Source organism: Onychomys torridus, unplaced genomic scaffold (assembly GCF_903995425.1).
Source record: "Onychomys torridus unplaced genomic scaffold, mOncTor1.1, whole genome shotgun sequence".
Classification (NCBI taxonomy): Eukaryota; Metazoa; Chordata; class Mammalia; order Rodentia; family Cricetidae; genus Onychomys; species Onychomys torridus.
The window spans coordinates 115,484-125,562 of record NW_023411368.1 but is presented as its reverse complement, the minus strand read 5'-3'; positions in this window follow the sequence as shown (position 1 = coordinate 125,562).

Genomic DNA, 10,079 nt, shown 5'->3' with positions numbered 1-10,079 from the left:
TCCTGAAGGAAGGGGCATTCTGTTGCCATTGTTCCTTAAAGAAACATTGTTTCTAGAAGTGCCCTGTTTACAGTCCCTTTTCAAATGTCCTTGCTTCCACATCCAAAACATCTGACATTCCTCAAACCTCTTGAAATTGCTTCTCCTACCCACATATTATCATGATCATGAGCCTCAACATTAACCGTGTCTCTAATCCAATCTTCCAAGGGTGCATATCTTGCCTTTACCGGCCTGATTATTCTCTTGGCGCCCAATGTATTGGCAAGAATTTCCACCTAAAACCTGAGAAAAAAGATTCTAAGACGGAGCTAAAAACAGCTTCCTAGTTGTCTCTCTCAAGTTAGAGGCAGCCTGCCGGTTTCAGCTACTATGGCGGGTTCCTGGCATGTGCGTCTGACCTGCAGTGTGGCGGGAATGAGGAATCTACAAGTGGCACTTTACTCTGCTGCATGGTGGATTTAGCCTTTGCTATTAAAAAAAAAAGTTTCTGGGCTATGCACTGCTTTGATAGAACTGCTTCTGATAGTTGATGGTACACATGGCTCCAGACCCAGAGCTGGAGGTAAACTGTACCACCGCCATATTGGGAAGCTGAGATGGGCGGAGCCAGCAGCCACAGTGGCGTTTCAGTCTTACAAAGATGGATATTACACAGATAATCTGGTTTGTCTTGCCTTTGGGATTTTTAACTGCAAAAAAAGATTTGACCGTAAAAGCTGTTGAGTTAAACAAATATGTAAATTTTAAAGGTACCTTGACTTCAAAATTTGGATATAAGGATATGTTGCTTTGGAAAAGAGTCTCTGCTTTTGTTTCCACAGAAAGCCAGAGGCTGTGGATTTGATCCAGATTAAGATATATCAGGTTTGATCAGCCAAGACCACCTGAAAGGTCTCCGATGACAGCATGGCCCAGATGATCTGACATCCAGAATGGTTTCAAGGCAACTGGCTCAGAGGTTCACCCTAATGGACTACTCTATAATCCTAAAATTTTCTTTGTATCCCCATAAGATACAGCACCCCCCTCAAGCAGGAAGTAGTAAGAGAAACTACGCCCACATTCCCAAAATTATCAAGCTGGCTTTGGAAATGGAATTGGCTCACTCCTTCTCTAAACCCAGACATATTGCTAAAAGAAAAGGTTAAGAGATTCTTGTGTCCCAAATCAGAAGAGCCTTCTGGTGTGGGACAGAGAAAAACCAATATTTTTCTTTAAAGCAGGTTGATTATAAATGAGATCTCTTTCTAAAGAAGAAAGGGGGATATGATATAGATATAATAGGATGAATGGGTAGATTAGGGAACTTACTTCTAAAGAGCAACAACTTGTTTAAAATGTTTTACATTGGTTTAGATTTTAGTCTATTGATACAAACTTAGTTAATTTTGTTATATTGTGTGTATATTTCTACTCTTGTTTAAGGTATTATGTTCATATAGCTCATTTAAAATTGTAATGGATAATTAAAAGTAGATTAATAACTGGTCATCTATGATAATCATACTCATAGACATGTTAGTTAAGTCTTCTAGGTATACACAGAGATATTTCAGATAGACAGGTAATCTTCAAACACTTCAAAGGTCTACAGAATATGGCATTTAAAATATTTTTAAAATTTAGACTTTCTGGACAGTGAGACATGTCTGCTCCTGGCAGCACCGATTTACTTCAGAGAGGAGAATGGGCATTGAAGACACTTCATATCTTATCTTCACCTTGGCAAAAATAGCCATTTGGGCAAGAAACTATTCTTGCCTGATCTGCTTGATCAACTGGACATCCAGGACCCATAGAAAGGTGACCACTAAACTTTGTTTGACAAAATGGTCCTTCACGTTCCTGCTTCGCAGAGGAAACTGCCAGACATTCTACAGGACACTGAGAGAAGTGACCAAGAGACTCTAGCCCTGTGGGCTGAAGACAAATGCCCCAACTTTACAAAGGAACATTAGGTGACTGTCCAGGCTGCCAGCTGTCTCTGTCTACTCTTGCAAGACTCCTGAAAAATGCTTACATCCTTCTCCCGGTTCTCAGGTAATATTATATCCTTCTGAGGTCTTTGATGTGGTTGAAGACTAGATAGTTATAATTTCCTCAGTTATGATAAAAGATAAGTTAGATATAAAACCTTAGACTCACAAATATAAGATAGATAGGATATCTTCTTTAATATTGTAACTGTAATTCTTGCTTGATAATTGTTTTGTTATATGTAATTGTACTATGTAAAAGTTAAAACCTTCCTTAAAAAAAAGGGGGGGGAGTGCTGTGGATATCGCTCTGTGTAAATAAAGTTCTGATTGGCCAGTGGCCAGGCAGGAAGTATAGGCGGGACAAGAGAGAAGAGAATTCTGGGAGGTGGAAGCAACATGTAAAGACACCAGTAAGCCACAAGCCATGTGGCAAAGTATAGACTAACAGAAATGGGTTAATTTAAGATAGAAAAGGTAGATAACAAGCAGCCTGCCACGGCCATACAGTTTATAAACAATGTAAGTTTCTGTGTGCTTTCTTGGTTGGGTCTGAGCGACTGTGGGACTGGCGGGTAAGAGAGATTAGTCCTGACAGGGCCAGGCAGGAAAACTCTAACTACAGTATCAGGCCCTCTGGATAAGTGAGACAACTGAATAGCTTGAACTGTTTGGGAGGCACCTAGGCAGTTGGACCCGGACCTGTCCTTAATGCATGAGCTTGCTGTTTGGAACCTTCGGCTTACACAGAGACACTTTGCTCAGCCTGGAAGGAGGGTACTGGACCTTCCTGTACTGAATCCACCAGGTTGAAATGAATCCCCAGTGCAGTCTTGGCCCTGGAGGAGATGGGAATGGAGGGGGGGCTGGGGGGAAGTTGGGGGTGAGGGCAGGAGAAGTACAGGGGAACCCATGGCTGATGTGTAAGATACACAAATATAATAAATAAAAAAGGAGAAAAGAGATATAAGAACAGTTATCAAGAAGCCTGCCATGGCCATACAGCTTATATATCATATACGTCTCTGTGTTTACTTGGTTGGGTCTGAGCAGCTGAGGGACTGGCCGGTGAAAGAGATTTGTGCTGAATGTGGGACAGGCAGTACCAGGAAAGCTTTAGCAACAAATGGTGCCCAGTGGTTCGAGTTTCCACCTGAAACCTGAAAATACTTAATAACCAATTTTAAAAGGAGCTGGAAACATGTCTCATGTGGGTGACAAGATGCCACAACATGTGGGCTTTGGCTACTCTATGGCAGGTGAGAGAGATTTATTCTAACTGTGGGCCAGTCAGGACCTGGAAAACTTTAGCAACAGATGTAGTCATGTGATTTCTGTCTTTGAATTGATTTATGAGATGTATTACATTTGTTTTTTTATATATTGAACCACACTTGTATCTCTGGAGTGAAGATGATATCATAATCGTGGATAAAATTTTTGACATGTGATTAAATTGGTTGGCCAGTTTAGTGAAAACTTTTGTTTCCATTTTTATTAAGAAGACTGGCCAATTTTTTGTTATCTGTTGTTTTGGTTTTTCTAGAGAGGGTTTTGCTATGTAGCCTTGGTTGTCAAGGAACTCGCTCAGTGGGCTAGGCAGGCCTCAAACTCATCTACTTTTGCCTCTTGCATTCTGAGATTAAAGGTGTGCAACACAACAGCCTTACCATATTATTATATTTATTGTTTTATTATTGGTTTTTAGTCAGTATGCCACTGGCTTTGTCAGATGTGTTTAGTCCTCATTATTTTGCAGCAACCATTCTTAATCACCAAACCTTCTCTCTAGCCCCTCAACAAATATCATTTAAAAAATTCTCCCACTGAATAACAGCTTTGCCAACTATAACTCTCAATGAACTTTATATACTCTTGGAAAATTCAGAGCAATAAGTCATATGACTATGTGTTGAGACTAAGCCAACAGAAAGTCTAGACTACAGGGAAGAATCTTTGTATCACATATAAATAAATTACTTTTTTATTTCAAGAACGAAGAACTAGGGCACAGTCACAACCAGATCAAAGCAAAACAAAACCTCAACTATGTAAATAACATCATGTCTCATGGCTGGGATCCACTGATGATCTTCTGAGGTCCTCACAAATGTCATGGTTCTCTTATCTGGCTCTGCCACATGCATCACACATAGCTTGTCTTCTAAGCTCAGGCCAGTTCCAATGCAAGACTGCTGCTGTTTTTGGTGGTATTGCCATGGTACTGACATCTAAAATGCTGGAGGCTTTTGGCGCCAGTTCACTGTACTTTCAGCAACATCTTATCCTGGGCTCTCTTCATGGTACCAAGCCTCAACTTTTCTCCATGGCTCCTTCATGCCTTTAAAACCAGTATCTCTCAGGAGAGTCTTACACTACCAACTTTGATTGCCAGCATGAGGTTCAACCTTTTTAAATTTTTTTTATTTTATTTTATTTTTTTACTTCTGGAACACAGCTTCTGTGTGCTGACTCTAAGGAAACACTTACCTGGAGATTTCAACTCATTGATGCAATCAGCAATAATTTCTCAGTTCCAGATAAACAGCATCAGTTGTCCCAGTAAAGCAAGGTTTTACATTAGTGGTTCTGGTCTCTTGTTATTCATATCTGATTATTCATGCAAATGGCCTAGAAGTGTCTTTATTTCCCTCAGAAACTTCACAAACAAAGCCTCCATTGTTTATACTGCTCTCAACATTCTTATTTTTCAAACAACCATAGAACAGCCAACTAAGCTATCAATACTCAATGACCTTTTCTAACCCAATCCAGTCTTCCCACAATCCTCCCCAAAACAACATGGTTGTCTGTCATAGAAATACCCCATGATCTTGGTACCAATTTCTGTCTTAGTTAGGGTTATGAATGCTGTGCTGAAACAACATGACTAAGAGAAGGTTGGAGTGGAAAGGGTTTCTTTGGCTCTCACACTTCCACATCATAGTCCATCATTGAAGGAAGTCTGTTCAGCCTACTCTCTAGTGAAACCCAGGACCATTAGTCTAGGCATGTCACTACCCACAATAGGCTAGGAACTCCTCCACCCATCACTAATTAAGAAAATGCCCAATATCTTGCCTATGGCCTGATGTTATGGTTGCATTTCTATTTTCTTTTTCCTTTGAATAAATGTTTTTAATACTTTGAAGAGACAATAGAATCCAGCACATTCATTAACAATATGCCAAAATGAACAATGCTTGAATATCTAAATGTGGAGATATTTTCTTAATTGAGGTTCCTCCCTCTCAGATGACTTTAACTTGTCTCAAGTTGACATAAAACTAGTCAGAACAGTCATGGTATTTATCATAGCAATAGAAACCAAACTAAGCTATCAACTCTTTGAATCATGAGCATAGAAAAAATAATTTTTTTCTAAAGGCATTTTTAATAAGCTCATAACAAACTGTCTCAAATCTTTTGGAAGATATTACTCTTTATGTACAGGAGGTATTTATTATTTTGAACATCAAAGAGGCAAATGCAATGAAAGGTCTCCATATTTAACCATAATTAAAAAATACTAACTATATAAAACAAATGTGACATTGAAAGATGCAAGAAAGAAATACAGAATAGTATATAAGGTAAGACCCATCAGAATAACATAAAATTGAAAAGTCTTCAGGGCTTGGAATAATATATTCCATGCTCTAAAAGACAACTTTCAACCTATTTAACTGTGGATAGCAAGACACCTGCCATAACTGAAGTAGAAAACTTTCCATAATAGAAACTGGCAAAAGTCATTCATGGTCAATAAACTAACAATATAGAAAATGCTAGAAGGCTAAAATCCATGCCATACATCATGGCAAAATTAATATTATGAAAATAACTAATTAAGTCAGTCTGTAAATTGAAGAGTAATCTCCATCTAAATACAAATGCCATTCTTCCTAGGTCTAGAAAAAAATCCTGAACATTCATGTAGTTACACAAAATACCCTAGATACCCTAATTAATACTGGGCAAAAACATTAATGCTGGTGATATTGCCAGTCCTGACATAAAGTAATATTACAGAGTGATATCAGCATAGCACTGGCACAAAAATAGACACATAAATTAATGGTTTGAGTACAGGACTGAGATATAAACAAACACAGCTACAGCCAACTGTTATTTGACAAAAACACTAAGCATAAGCCTTACAGAAAAACAGAATTATCTGTAGTAGTTGCTGGGAAAATTAATGTTCACTTGTAGATGAATGACACTATATTCCTATCTCCTACCATGTATTAAACTCAAGTCCAAATGCTCCTAAGAGTTTAATGCAATACTTAAAACTGTTAGGAAGAAAAAGTAGAGAAAACACTTTTAATACAGAACCAAACAAGGACTGATAAGCACTTCTGTCATTCAGGAGATGATACCAGCTATTAAGAAGTAGAATATCATGAACTCAAAAATCCTCAGCCAAGCAAGAGAAAGTCAGTAAGGTGGCAGCTCTTAGAATGGAAGAAAGTGGTTAGGCCATTAATCTGACAGAGGGTTAATATCTACAGTGCAAGGAAGGCAAAGAGAAAAATACATCCTAGTTAATAACTGGGCTCATGAATTTAAAGATAGTTCACAAAAGATGAAATTCACCTAGCTCAAACACACACACACACACACACACACACACACACACACACACACACACACACGTTCAATCTTACTGGTCATCAGAGAAAAGCAAGTAAAGACTGCATTGAGATTCATTTCACCCCAGTCAGAATGACACTAATTAAATCAAGAAATGACCAACCATGTTAAGAACAGAGACTAAAGAAAAACCTTATGTCACTGGTGAGGATATAAGCTTTTACATCAGGTATAGGAGTTGTAATAGACCCCAGGCACAACCAACACCATGTTGGGGACACTATTCTGAGGTTATAACTCAGTATGTAGGTCCCAACACCCGCAGAAATGGGAACAAAGACTTAACCCATCAAAGACAAAGTCAACAGCTTCAGGATCCAGGGAAGCCCATAAATATACTAGCCTTGCCCTCTTGCCCCCCCTTTTTTGCTTCTGTAGTTCTGCTTTTTGCTAACTGTTCTTGCTCACTAAAGCATGTCAACCCAGGATATAGTTTTTGTACTTAAAAGACCAGAGGCAGTGAGGCTCAGTGCTGCATGATTTGTACAAGTTTCCCAAGCAGCTGCTGGCCAGAAATACAGACTTTCTATTCAGCTTTAAGAGTGTCCATGTGTGTTCTTTGCTAGAATCACCACACAACAAAATCACAATGGAAGGTTTTCAAGAAACTAAAAATGAATCTACCTCACGACAGAGTTATACCACTCTTGAGTATTTACCAAAAGAACTTCAATTCATTATATTAGAGACATATATGCACATCAATATTTATTGCAACATACTTATACTAGTCAAGTACTCTAGAGGAAAAGAACTGATAGAATCAATCTATCAATCCATCTATCTATATATGGAAAGATGATTTATTAGAATGGTTTACAGGCTATGGTCTACATAGTCCAACAAAAATTATCTACCAACACAAAGTCCAATGGTAGAGTAGTGGGTCAGTTCAGAAATGAAGCTGGACATCTCAGCTGGTCTTCAGCGTACTCTGGAATCCCCAAAAAGAAGTAAGATCTAATGCCAGTGAAGGAATGGACATGCTAGCACGAGCAAGGGCGAGCAGGCAAAGAACACAGGGCTTCCTTCTTCCATGTCCTTTATATAGGATGCCACCAGAAGATGTGACCCAAACTAAAGGCAGATCTTCCCGTCTCAAAAGATTTGGATTAAAGTTAGATATTTCTACTTCTAATTATTTTTAAAAAAATTAATAAAGGAAAATCCCCCACAAGTGTACCCAATCAATCAGGTTTTAGTTAATTCCATATGTAGTTGGGTTAACACCAAAAATAGCCATTGCAACAGTCCACAACAGCTAAAGTAGGGAACTAGCCTGGGTGTCATCAACAGAGGAAGTTATAAAGGAAATGTAATGTATTAACACAATGTAAAATTATTTATTTATACATTTAATAAAATTATGTTGTGTGCAGGCAAAACATTCAGTGGAGATTATCATATAAATTAACCAGGCTCACTTTGGAAATCAGTGTTAGTTTCTAAAAAAGTGGGTATCAATCTACCTCAAGACCCAGCAATACCAGTTTTGAGCATATACCCAAAGGATGCTCAATCATATCACAAGGATACTTGATAAACTATGTTCATAGCAGCATTATTCATAATAGCCAGAACCTGGAAACAACCTACATGCCCCTCAACTGAAGAATGGATAAAGAAAATGTGGTTCATTTACACAAACAATGACAGTAAATTTGCAGGCAAATGGATGGAACTAGAAAAAAATCATCTTGAGTGAGATAACCCAGACCTAGCCATAATAACTAATAAGTGGATAGTAGATGTAAAGCAAAGGAAAACCTGGCTATAATCCACAGGCATAGAGAAACAAGGTAACGAGGAACTAAGAGGGACCCATGAATCACCCTGGGAAGGGAAATAGTTGAGATCCTCTGGGTAAACTGGGGGCATTGGGAGGGAATAGAAGGGAAGAGATGGGGGAAGGGAACATGAGGGATCATTATGGTTGAGATGGGGGAAGGACAGAGAGGGAGAGCAACAAAAGAGACCTCTTAATGGAGGAGGACATTATGGGGTTAAGGAGAAACCTGGTGCCAGGGGAAATCCTAGGAATCCACAAGGATGATTCCAGCTGAGACTCCTAGCAATAGTAGAGGTGCCTGAACTGGCTGTCTTCTTTGATAAGATTGTGACTACCCTAAATGTCATCATAGACCCTTCATCCCTCTGAAGGGAAAGCTGCAGTTTTCCCAGAGAGGTGTACTTGGCATAATTTTCTCACTCTTGTTGAGCCAACCTCTTTATGGCCTCCCACTCTGGCCTCTGCTCTTCTGTAATGGGCTGTGAGATGACTGGCCCTGGAATGTTAACTTTCCTTTATGGAATTGGTTGGTGGCTGAAGTCTTGCAGCAGATATTGGGTTTGAGGTTTGGGAAGGTGGTGCATGCCTTTCATCTCAGCACATGGGAGACTTACACCTTTGATCCCAGCACTTGGGATCCCATGCCTTTGATCCCAGCACTTGGGAATCTCATACCTTTGATCCCAGCTCTAGGGAGGTGGAGACAGGAATATAAGGCTGGTAGACACAGCATTCCCTCCCTATTCTATTTGAAGATTCATAGAGACACCTCCTCTACTCAGTCAGAGTAACCAGAGGGGTCAGAAGTGACTGTGGCTGATGATTTGTTTCTCGGATCATTCATTTGTTACCCCAATATCTGATTCCTGGTTTTTATTATTAATACTAATTAGGATCATACTTTATCTGGTGTCCAACTTTTGGGGCATGAATTCACAGAAAAGCCCCTTGTCCATGGCTTTGTAGTCACTGGCACACACCAGAGCTGCATGCAGAGGCTCCTGATGGAGTCACCACTTCACCAGCTAGGTTTTCTTGTCTTTTATCCCCAAGCCTCTGAGTGAGTTTGGGATTTACTCCTATAGCCTCTCTGCAGCAAACTCCACAAGTGCTTGGGCTCCAAACACCACCAGAATCAGCTACTTTCTCATGTTCCTGTATGCAGATGACTGGCTCTTTGGCCTATTCTCTCCCTGTAGGTTGTAGGCTTTCCCTGGACCCGCTCCTTGGGCTGCTGGCATACTAGGTAGCTGCCTTGATAATCTTTCAGGCTTGGACTGCTCTATGCAGCAGCAGCAGTCAGCCTCATACCTCACCACCATCATCAACAGATTTGGTGAGAAGATTGGGAATTCTTAAAGAGGGGGATTAGTTAAAAAGACAGAGAAAGATTATCCCACCTTAAAAAATGGAAAACACTAATACAATGGAGAAAGTTAGGTCTCTGTATGATTTCACAATGCATGGTTTAAAAATGGAACAATTAAATGAAGGGATAATCAACTTAACTGTGATGACATAATGTTAATTATCATTTTGATATTCTTATTATTGGTTTGATAATTCTTGGTTTATCTCAAAAAATGTTTGTTAATATGAGTGCCAAAATATAAGCCTTAGAAAAACTTATTAAAACAGATCATAGGGATATT